General features: G+C 56.1%; 1 protein-coding gene across 2 annotated transcripts in view; it reads right to left on the reverse strand.

Moving 5' to 3' along the window:
• Positions 1-623, reverse strand: part of PIK3R5 (phosphoinositide-3-kinase regulatory subunit 5) — a 63,217-nt gene extending 62,594 nt beyond the window's left edge. For both annotated transcript variants that reach the window (XM_049812675.1, XM_049812673.1), the window contains exon 1: positions 524-623. The gene's annotated coding sequence lies outside the window, so the exon portion shown is untranslated. The remainder of the gene's footprint in view (positions 1-523) is intronic.
• Positions 624-11,608: the final 10,985 nt, after the last annotated feature.

Genomic DNA, 11,608 nt, shown 5'->3' on the forward strand with positions numbered 1-11,608 from the left:
TCCTGGCCAGGGCCACGGTGGACCACGGAACCCCCTGGGCTGCAAGGGGACCTCGAGGGAGACACGGTGCAGGCAGGGTGCTCCCTTCCAAGGTTGCAAAGGAAACCCCCCACCCTGGGGCTGGTGACACCCCCACCGGTGAACGGTTTCAGTGGAAGCCCCCGGCTACGTGGGACCCCCCCATCACACGGGGTTCATTCCCCCTCCTGCTCCTCGGTCACCCCGTTTATAAGTAGCCCCCGCCCCGGGCACACTGGTGCACAGTGCCCTCCCACCACACGGCCCTCCATGCCCGCGGGGTGCACAGGCGCCTCGGTTACACGGAGACCCCGGTTACAAGGAACCCCCTGCTCGCCCGCCCCCTCCCCTCCACGGGCACCAGGTGTGCAAAGCGCCTTCCACCTCCCCCCATTCACACGGCCACCCCGGTAATACGGACCCCCCGCCCCGGTTACACGGATACCCCCCGGCTACCGGGCCGGCGGCTGCTGCACCCCCGGTCCCGGTCCCACGGCTCTCCCACCTGGAGGGCAGCTGCCGCCGGGGCTCCCTGCCCATCCTCGGCGCGCCCCGCCGGGCTCCACGCCGGGCTGGGCTGGGCTGGGCTGCGCTCCGCTCCGCTCCACTCCCCGGCGGGCAGCACCGGCGGCAGCGGGGCGGGGCCACCGGCGGGACCCGCCCCGCACGTGTGCGCCGCCCCGCCCCGGGCACCGCCCGCCCCGCCCCGCCCCGGCCCCTCCGCCCCGCCGTCCATCCCGACCCCCGCCACCCAGCCCTTCATCCCTCCATCCACCCATCCCTCGCTCCCTCCATTCCTTCATCCCTCCCTCCCACCACCGTTCACCCAGCTAGCCATCCCCTCAGCCACCTCTCCATCCATCCGTCCGTCCGTCCATCCTGACACCCATCCGTCCAACCACCACTTTCCCTTCCACCCTTCACTCTTCCATTCATCCACCCCTCCATCCATCCCTTCCTCCTGCCCTTCTGCCATTCATCCGTCCATCCACCCCTCCATTCTTCTATCCATCCACTTCCACCCATCCATCCCACCATCCTGCCATTCACCCGACTACCCTTCCCTCCATCAGTCTCTCCTCTGCCCATGCACCTTTCCAGCCCTCTATCCTCCATTCCATCCTTCCCTCCATTAGTCCATCTGTCCATCCCTCCAGCCATCCACCTCTCCATTCCCCCAGCCTGCTCTCCCTCCCATCATGCCATCATCCTCTGTGTTATGTGAGCTCGTTCTCCTTCCCTCCCTACGCAGCCCTTTACCCCATCTCTGCTGGAAAAGCCCTCAGCACCTCCCCAACAGCACAAAGCCACCCATGGCCCAAGCTGGGTGACACCACGCTGGGGACATGCTGCTGATTTCTGCTCAGATGGCACCTGGGAATGGCCTTTTCCTGCTGCCTTCAAGGTTGCTCCTGAGAAAGGGCCTGTGCCACCTCGGTTGCTGACAATTACTTGCCCCCCGCGCCTTTCTGCTGGCCCATCTGCTGCACGGGTCTTGCGGCCGGATCCAGCCCAGCTGATATCACGGGCAGGGGCAAGAATCTGTCTTGGGGTTTCTTTGCGGGTTTCAGTTTTTCAGAAGAGAGTGACCGCTGCTACTGACGCTCCGAGACTCGAAAGCTGCTCAGGGGCCAAAATAGATGTGGGTTTCGCAGTGAGATTCCAGTGAATTTTAAAAAAAGCAAACCCAGACAGAGCCAAAATCCCCCTTTAATTGGTGACCCATTGAGACAACCACCCGCCGTGCAAACCGCGTGGGAACCGGGTGCTCAGAGCTTCGGCTGCCTCCTGCTCCGGCTGCAGTGCCGGGGCATCACGCTGCACCGGGTGAAACTCCTGCAGAGGGTGGACGTCGGCTTGACCTTCACCAGCTGAGCGGCCACCAGCGATTCAGAAGAAATCTTCCGGCTGCAAAAATGACAGGAAGGGGAAAGTCTGGTGTCTATGTCGTGATGCCACCTGCCCAAAGGCACTACCCTGCAAAACAGCCAAATATTCAGGTGGAGCAGGCTTTGTGCCACAGCCTCCTCTCAGCTAGGGCTGTAAAACACCAGTTTTATAGGCTGGGTTCAGTTTTTGGGATGCCAACCTGATCTTTCCCATTCCTTCTGCCCCATTCCCACCTCCTGGTTTCAGACCCAGCTTTTCAGGCATATCCCTGAACCAGAGGAATTGGGAAGTATCAGAGATGCTAAATCTGCAGAGGCCAAACTTCTCTGGGTGTCAGAGCCGCAGCACGTCCCCTCCCATCCCATGCCCTCCCCACCTGACGTCCTGTGAGCTGCTTATTTTGCTCCTCGGGGCATGCTGCAGCCTGAGGAAGTTACCAAAAATGGTGGCTCAGGGGGCTCGTGCCGGCGGAAGGAAACGGAGGAGCGCAGGGAGGTGCCGTGCCATGCCCCAGCCACCACCAAGGAGGCTGCTGCAGCTTGCGGGGACAAGAATGACAAACAGCGGCGTGGCAGCCAGCGAGCTGGAGCAGCCACCTTGGGGAAAGTGCTCCAGAGCGGAGGCACCACTGAGGGCTGCCAACATCAGCATGCTCATGGGAGCTCCTGGGAGCAGGGCGCTGTGCTCATCCTTATCACTCAGCTTTTCTCATTTGAGTTCAGGAGATCCTGGGGACACCAGTGCCATGCTTCAGGGTGACAGCAGGACAGCAGGAAGGGATCCTAGGTAGCTTTTAGGGGCCGCACAGAGAGCAGACGAGGCAGCCCAAATCGCTCCCACCCATGCTGCAGGGTTGCATTCAGGGTGGCTGCAGTGACACTGACAGCAATGCCAAAGCTAAAGGAGCTCCAGCCAGCGCAGTGCCGCGGAGCACTCCAGCAACCTGCTGGGCACAGCTCAGCCGCGTGGCTCCGGAGCTCGCTTGCTTCCCCTTGAGCTGCCCGACCAGCCCCGGCTGGGGAGGAGGAAGCTGAGGCTTGCACTCTGATGACATGCTTATTTAGACCTTTGGGTTCTTGGTACTGGAGTAAACATGCCAGTGGCACATGATGCAAAACGCTGACCTGGGATAAACTCCCTCTGCCAGGGGAAACACGAGGCCAGCAGTTCCAATGGACAAGCTTCACGCTGGAGACCCGTGAGCTGTCAGTGCTACTCTGCCCTCGTGCTCACCTGGTCTTGTTTGTCCTTCCACAGTTGATGTGGCAAGATAAAAAGACCCAAATACCAAACTGTAAGTTCCAGCTAACTCAGCAGAAAAGCCCACGCCAATGCAAATTTAGAGGGCAGAGATCTGGCCGCATCACTGCTTCCAGATGCCCAGGGGACACCACCTCTGCTCCGAAGGATGCTCAACAGCCGATACAGAGCTAGAAAGAAAGTATTTAAATATAACTGCAAATTTTCCAAAGCAACTCCAAAGCAACTCATGGAAACACTTGTCTGGGAGAAGAGCAAAGTAATTGCTGCACAAAGCCCCTTTGGTGATAGAAAGTGATTTCCATAGAGAACATTTCTAAGCAAATCAGGTTTCCAATGTATGCAAAGGTACTGGGGCACATGAGGGCCAGTAGGCTGTAAACATTTCCCGCAAGAGCACTCATTCTGCTTCAGTCAAATCCTTTTTCATTTCCAGGAATGTGAACTCACAACCCCAAATCTCTTTTGCCCGGCTTCTATTTTGGTTCCTCATCCTCCAAATCAGGACAAAGGTACCTCTTAAGTGGCTATTGAAGATGGGGCTTACCCCTAACTTGCAGAGGTGCTTGGAAATTTATCAGGGTCATGTTCCCTTTCCTCTCTGCTCAAAAGATTTCTAAAACCCGTATTTGTACCACACACATACACACTTTCCTGAATCAGCAACACGTTGCCAAGTCAGGCTTAGCAGAGAGGAGTATCTCCAGATTTCTATGATAAATACCTGGAAGACGGTTGTTCTGTCTCAAATCTTGCAATACAGATTTCTGTATTTATAGGCCAAACATAAGGATATTGCTCAGGGTATGATGGCCATCAGTCAGACTATTTAGCTCGCTTGGGAATGTCCTATTGACAAAAATGCTTAAAATCCAGGCAGAAAAAGTCTATGGGTAAAGACTCATTGCCCAGCTTATCATTGGAGGGCTCGCAAACTCCTGCTCTCCATCTCTGCATCCTCCACAGCAAAACCAGGAAAGGCTTTAATGTTGTGAGGTTACAAACCAAGCGACTACCACTTTCTGCAAATGCATCTTTTCAAAGATGGGTGTTTTTTCTTTACCCCCTTCAGCAGCGGTTCTCATCCAACCGGTGGACGGATGCTCAGGGACAGCAGGGTTGGGGATGCTGCCCCAAAGGAGTGCTGTGGGTGCAGCGATGACCCTGCCTCTCTGCTGGCTGTTTGAGCCAGTGCTGCAGCCCTCAGGGAGGAAGCTCCTTTCGCAACCTCCCGTCTCCCCAGGGATTTGCACAAACACTGGCTCTCTCCTCACTGGGGCCCTCTCTCATGCTGGGAGGCTGTGGAGCAAAACCTACCTGGGGTAACCCCCTCACACTGCCGCGTTGCCCCAGTCAATACCCCTCACTCATCTGTCCCTCAGGTATGCGGTCTCTATGTCTAAACAAGGGGGGAGCAGCAGGCTCAGGAGCTGGGAAGTGCCCAAAAAATCCCACAGAGTCTTTCCCCTTCTTCCTCATCTCCTGCAGTGGGTTTCCACGGGGTTTCTGCAGGCAGGCGCTGTGTCTCTTGCCCTGCTGACCCTTTGCAGGAAACCCGGTGGAAGGTCCCCTCCCCCCTGGCAGCGCCTCTGCAAAAGCGGCCATGCAGAGAAACTCTCCCTCTGCAGACTGTGATCTCCCTTGGCCAGGTCAAATTCCCCGACGCAGGTCCACACCTGCCCTGAAACCTCTCCCCCACCCCAAATCCACCCCAGCCCGCTGCCCTACCCATGGATATGCTGCTGTCTGGAGACCTGGGCAGGAGGCACAGAAACTGTACAGGACCCCAGTAGCATCTCCCGGGATGCAGCAGGCAGCGGGATGTAGGATTCAGCTGAACATCATCCAGGTAATGGCAGGAAAAGAGAGCAAAACAGGCCGGCTACGGGCTGCCCTCTCAGGCAGAGATGTGCTGGGGTGTCCGTGCTGGACTCAGACAAGCCACACACTGGAAATCTAATAACTCGGCTCCCCAAAAATGCTATAAAGTCATCAGCTCTAGGCATGGGCCAACAGCTGCAGACCACAGCCAGCACATCTCCCTAGAATGCTTTTGCTGCTGTCCAGACTGGGTTTCCACCAGATTCAGGATGGCTAACTCTGTCCTTACACAACACCGAGGCCATCGTGTGCTGCTGCTGTGCCCGTGGCTCAGCCACCACAGCTCTAGGTGTGCTCAATACTTCCTTCTCCCCATGTTCACATAATGAGGGAGCTTCAGAGCCCCAGCGGAGAGGCTCTGCGGCCTCTCCTCTCTGCCTGCACAGCTTCAGAGGGAAGGGGAAGCAGGATCCACTGAAACAAGAACCTGCTTTTTCTCACTGGTTCCCCCCATGAGTCGTGTTTTTCATTTCTCTGGTGCAACTGAAAGGATACTGAAAGATTGCTCAACACCACCTGAGTCTGATCCTTGAGAAATGAAAATAGGCCATAGACTTTGGTGGTGGCAGATCTGACCCCAGATGTTCCCCTTCCGCCTCCCATGTAGAAGGAGAAAATATAACCTTAAATGACCCAATCCAGCCAAGTGCCGAGGGTTTGCAGGCCAGGTCTGGGGTGGAAGGGCTCCAGCACTGTCACGCTTTCAGCAGGCAAACACTTGTCTGATCTGCACTTTTCTGTTCTCCTGCCCCGTGCAAGGGCTTGGAGTGCCTGGTGCAAACCCACACTAACTCCTGGCTCTCTTCTACCTCCTTTCTCAGGTGCCTTCTTCCACACAGAAAGTCCGATCCTGGTGTTGGAAATCATGGTTCAGCTCCCCACACTGCCACTGATGCCCTGGGGGACATGAGCAGGTCACTCAGCCCTCTGTGCCTCAGTTTTTCATCTGTGAGAGGGCGATGCAGCAGGTCTCACTCTGGCTGATCCATCCTGCAGCCCATGGGACCATTTCTGGTTTAGTCTCTGACTTTTGCGTGCTCAAAGCCACATGGATGCTTGCTGGAAGCCATCCATGCCTGTCACAGGGAGAAGCAAGATGACTAAAACTCTGGGTAAAACTTTGATGCAATAAAAACAACTTCCCCACTGTAATGTTAACAATTATAGCAGTAATTGTAAGAGAAGGAGCCACACACCTCTCCTGCCCCCATGGCCACATCACACTGTGCTTTAGGTTTCCAAGTGAGCTGTGCATTGCTATGCAAGTGGCCAGTGCTCTTTCCAGGACCCAGTTTGTAGCTGGCAGTGGGTGAGGCAGAGCTGCAGAAGAGGACAGGGTGCTCTTTTCCTACAGGAGAAACACAGAAGGACAAGAAAGGGGTGCAGAAATCAGGGCTGGGATGGAAACCGAGGCAGCAGCTGGACTGCAAGGGACCATTCCCTGCACCAAGGCACAGCTGCTACGGAGCCATCCCCGAGAGACATTTGTCTGCCCTGTTCTGGAGTCCGCTGAGGACAGGGGCTCTGCAGCATCCCTGGCAATGCCAGCATGGCTCTGTCCTTACTGCTAGAAAGCCTTTCCCAGTGCCAGTCCTAACCTCCCTGATGCTAATAAATCCCATGACTTGTCTTATTGCCAGTGGCTTATGGAGAAGACCACTTCATCACTCCCCATGACGACCTTTTCTTTGTGTCAAAACACCTGCCTTGGCTCGGTCTTCCCGTGAGCATACAGCCATGGCACTGCTGGATTTCCCAGCCCTTTGCTCACCTGGCTTAGCTTGAGCCACAACCCCCAGATGGGATGCAACGTTCCCCATGGGGACGCTTCCATGGCATGAAGCTGAGCAGAAGGTTGGTTGGCACAATCTCTCATCATGCCTCTCCTTTCAGCTTGGTGGGAATTTGCCCTCTCGCACAGGAGCACACTTTAGCAGGCAAAGATGCTCAGCTGCTCCAACATCGGGCTGTGCCTGCTCAGCTGCTGCTTTTTTGCCTGCTGCAAGAGCTGCAGCCAGGCTTTGCTCAATGACACCCTGAGGCAAGGTGCTGCTGCAAAAAGTCCCCTTACGTGCAGAGAGCTGGCCTTGTCCCAACCTTGCCTGGGAAAAAAACCTCTCTCCCGAAGCGGGAATACCCTGCTCCTCACATTTCAGATCTTGCCCCCGGTGTCCCCGTTTCCCCAGGGCTTTGCAGCAGGGCCATTTCTGCTCTGGATGACCCCCCCCTCCCCCGCCCTCAGGCAAGGCGGCACCGGGACGGGGCAGAGCCCTGGGAAGGAGCCGGGGCTGGGAGCGGCTTTCGCATGGGCTGAGGTTTCCCCCCTGTGTCCTGCCGGAGAACTGCAGGGATGGGGGGGCGAGCACAGCTAGGCGGGGTGGGGGGCAGCTCAGCAGCCCCTGGCTGCACCCAGCTGGGCCATGCACTCCTGGAAAACACCTCCCCAGGGAGGGCTCTGCCTCCGGCAGCCTTCCTGGGGTCAGCCTGGAGGAGAGACGGTGGAAGTCGGGGGGGGGGCTACCGTGATGGCTGTGACCACGGTGACCCTCAGCCCAGCACCCTCTGTCCCAGCCACCTCCAAGCCTCCAGAGCCACCACCTCCTTCCACACACCAGAGCATCACAGCTCCTGGTGAACCCCCTCAGTGCCTTCAGGTGCCAAAGCCTGGCTTTGGGAGCTTGCTCTGAGCACCGCAGGTTGAAGACGTGGCCATAACGAGTTGGCCTTGCTCCATGTCATGATGGGGCTGAATAGACCTTCTGGGAAACCACTGGAGCTGGTTGCACAATATGCTGTGCTATCCCCAGGCCCGGGGGGAGCCAGCCACACTCCTGGGCAGCCCACACATCCAGATGTGGAGGTGTCAGCATTCAAAGGGTGCTGTGAGCCAGGAGCATCTGCAGACTCTGCTTCTTCCCCGGCTCACAGCCCTGCCACCCAGGGGAGCCATGAGGTCCTTGAGGCAGCACACACCCAGCCATGCCCACGTCCGTGTCATCCCTGTTGCCCAAAGGGAGAGACACATTTTGGATGCACATTTTATGATGGACAAGCAAGGCATCAGGTGTAAATCTGAAAATCACATCAGTGAGTAGAAACCACAGGTGCCTGCATCCCTCCGGAGCTGGGCTCTGCCTCCCCAATATAGGTGCCAAAATACTTCTGCAAGTCCCAGCCCGGAGGAGCAGGGAACAGCCAAGCTCCTCAGCTGGGATGCTCGGGGCTGTTGGGGCTCTCCAGCAGTTTTGCTCCCAAATGAGCCTGCAGCAGGAGAGGGCCGGATCCAGGACAGCAAGAACGGGGTGGGCTTCCCCCCCTTCCCAGCACCCTGGAGGGACCACCCACCCCGAGCAGGCCCTATTCCCACCCCAGGGCTGGTGCAGGTGGCTCGGTGCTGAGACCCCGGTAGATGGCAGCAGGGGCTCAGGGTGAGTTTCAACGCGGTTTTTTTGGCGTGAATGCCTCTTTTTTTCCGGTTTGTTTTAAATAAAAATAGCCACCCCGTGCAAATCCACTGCTGATGCATCTTGGGATAAGCCAAACAGGGAGAGGGACATTTGCCCTGATCGGCTGTGTCAGAGTCACCTATCCAGGTGACAAACTCAACGTCCTCTGCAGGCATCTCAATTATGTGCCCAGATTAGCGGAGAGGAAAAAATGGTAATTGTAGGCAGGGATTATCTCACCCTCGGGTAAATGGCAAAAATGGGACAGAGATCTCACCTTCTGGACACACAATCCCATCCAACCCAACAGTAAGAGGCCCAAAGCAGGGCAGAGCTGGCCTGTGCCAGCCAGGGGAGGTCTCTGCTGCACAGGGATAGCTCCGACTGCCGTAGAGAATGAATTGGCTGCACAGAGCCAGGTAAAACATGTAAAAGGAGACATCAAGGTAACAGCAATGCCATTTGAGGTCACCGCTGTCTTCGATGGGAAAGGTTTGGGGCCATCCTGCTTTGTCCAGAAAGACAAAGTCCTGATGCCAGCATCAGCCAGAAATGCTTTCAGCAAAGGTCTGGGGAGGGAGGACCTGACCTGACAGCGGCTGAGAATATGCAGGGGTTGCAGGAGGCAGGGAAATGCCAGTGCCCATCTCCTGAACAGCCCCCAGTACATGCCCTCGGCATGCAAAATCCTGGGGAACCTCACACAGGCAGTGAGCCCTTCCCATGCTGGGAATTCAGCTCCCGTTCCAGCACATGAAATTGCACTGACTTCAACCATACACTTAATGTTAAACATGTGCTTTAAGGGCTTCTCTGGAGGGGTGCAGATGAAAGAAAGCTTTGGGGAAAGCAAAGTGTAATAGTAACAGCACCTCACAAACATTTCAGAGATCCCCCCTGCCTACTTTTACCTTCAGACCCAGGCTGGAAGAAGGGCAGGGGAAGGGGACGGGGCAGGCATGCGTGTCCCCCTGTGGACAGTGATCTGCAGGTCCCGGAGTGGAAAAAGGTGGATATGCCAACTGGGAAGCTGGCAGTAGAGGATGCCTGAGAGATGCCACAGCCAGTCTGGGTTCAGCAAGCCAGTCACCAAAACAAGGAGCTGCCTGCAAGCTGGTGGTGACCACAGCAAGGCTTTCCCAGAGAGACCTTACTGCCTGGAGCAAGCAGCCGTAACCACAGCATTTTCCCAAGCCCTGGTGGAAACACCATTTAACTTTTCTCCTGAGCTGCAAAACTGCATCACATTCACCAAGAGAACACTCAGCTTTTGGGAGCTTTTTATAAAGATACCAGAAAGTTGGCTCTGTCAGGTGACCCAGCAAACCCCATGGACCAGCCCCTCGGCAATCCTCCTTTGGGGGCAATAAGACAGGAGGGCCAGAGCAGGCAGGGTGAGGGGAGGCACACGGGTAGCCCTGAGCAAGGACCACAGCAGTGCAGGACCTCTCCAGGCAGCAGACCCCCACAGACACTCTGCTGTCCTTAAATCCTTAAACTACAATCAACTTCTCCCCACCCCAGCCCCCCCAGCGGCTAGTTTCATCCTGATGCTCTAATTCTCATTTATAGTAAAGCCACTCCATGCTCAGAAAATCCTCCAAGGTCTCATCAGTGTTTCTAGGCTCAGATTTGCAAATTCATGTGTTTAAACAAGTTGATTATAAAACCAAAACCACTGGTCTGTCAGAGGCCAGCAAGGGTGGATGTGTTACAGATATCTCCATGCTCTCCGCGTCTCAGGCAGTGCGGAGTTGTGTACCTTCATCTATGCATTTTAGGGTGGCATGGGAACAGCTTAGACCATCTATTTACTGTCACAGCAGTAATATTTTATTGCATCTGTCACCACACACCTATCAATGCCACCAAGTGACCAGGAGACCTGTCTCAGGGAAAGAAGGAGGGAGGAGTGACCCAGGCAGTGATGTCCTGGTGCGGCATTTGATGGATGTGAGTTGGTCACAGCTGGAATTCATCCTCTGATGGGTAGCATCTGCGTGCATCGATCAGGGTGACGGGGACAGGCAGGACCCTGGAGATAAGGCTGTTTTCCAGCAGAATCAAAACCAGGCAGTGTGCTGGGAGAATGGTTTTGCTTTTTGTAGCACATGATGAACACTGAAAAACAATAGGGGATTATTGAAGCCATAGAGGGTAGGGATGGAGCGTTAGCATGCCAGGACAGAAAAAGAAGCTTTTACCTCCTCCTACCCCTTGTTACTAAGGCATCTGGGAGCAGGGATGAGAACTGCAACCACCACCTGGCATAAGTTTATAGCAGCTTTTTCTGCCACGGACAGCAAAGAGCTTTATAAAGGCTGCGAGCATCATTCCCCTGCTTAATAACTGGGGAAACTGAGGCCAACCCAGAGTCACCCACTTGCCTTCTCTCACCATTGCCTCAATTCCCCTACTTCACACTTCTCACCCCCTCTCCCTGCTGGCAGTCCCGGTGCTCGGGCATGCCAGGGCGTGCGCGGCGGGGATCAGCTTGCAGGCAGGCGACAGTGCCGCTGAGCAGCAGTCGACAGCGAGGAATTCAGCTCGGCAAACAAGCACTCCCCAGCTGCTTTGCCCTTGCAAGGGAGCCTGATGAGACAGGGCGGTGCTCGCCGCCAGGCACTGGTACCCACTGTGCTGGGTCTCCTGGATGGGTTTGGGCCGGTGGAGACCCTCCAAAGCACAGGGACAATGTTCAGGGAGTGCCGTGCCGGGGCAGATGTAGTGCTCGTTGGCTGCGCTCACTCAGATGCATCCATCCCCCATGGCCGACCCTTGCATGGGTGCAACACCAATTAGTGACACTGATAATGCCTGGAAGTGTGGAGACAGCCCCTAGATAAGGCTCTGGAGCTCTGCCCCTGTGCTGGGATGGGCAGTCCTGTGTAACTGGGGTCTCTGCATAGCCCAGGACAGAGAGGAGCCAAGGCTCTATGTCCTCGAGAGGGAGGCACAAGCAGGTTCCTCCAACAGGACCTGTTGGCCCCATCCTCAACATGACATGTCTGGGGTTCATACGACGCCTTGCTGCCCAGCCTGAGCTGCACTCCTGCTGCCTTGCTGCAAGTTCTCCTATTAAAAGGTTATAGCCACTCGAAGGCCACTTCATC

The sequence above is a fragment of the Accipiter gentilis genome, chromosome 10 (assembly GCF_929443795.1).
Source record: "Accipiter gentilis chromosome 10, bAccGen1.1, whole genome shotgun sequence".
Classification (NCBI taxonomy): Eukaryota; Metazoa; Chordata; class Aves; order Accipitriformes; family Accipitridae; genus Astur; species Astur gentilis.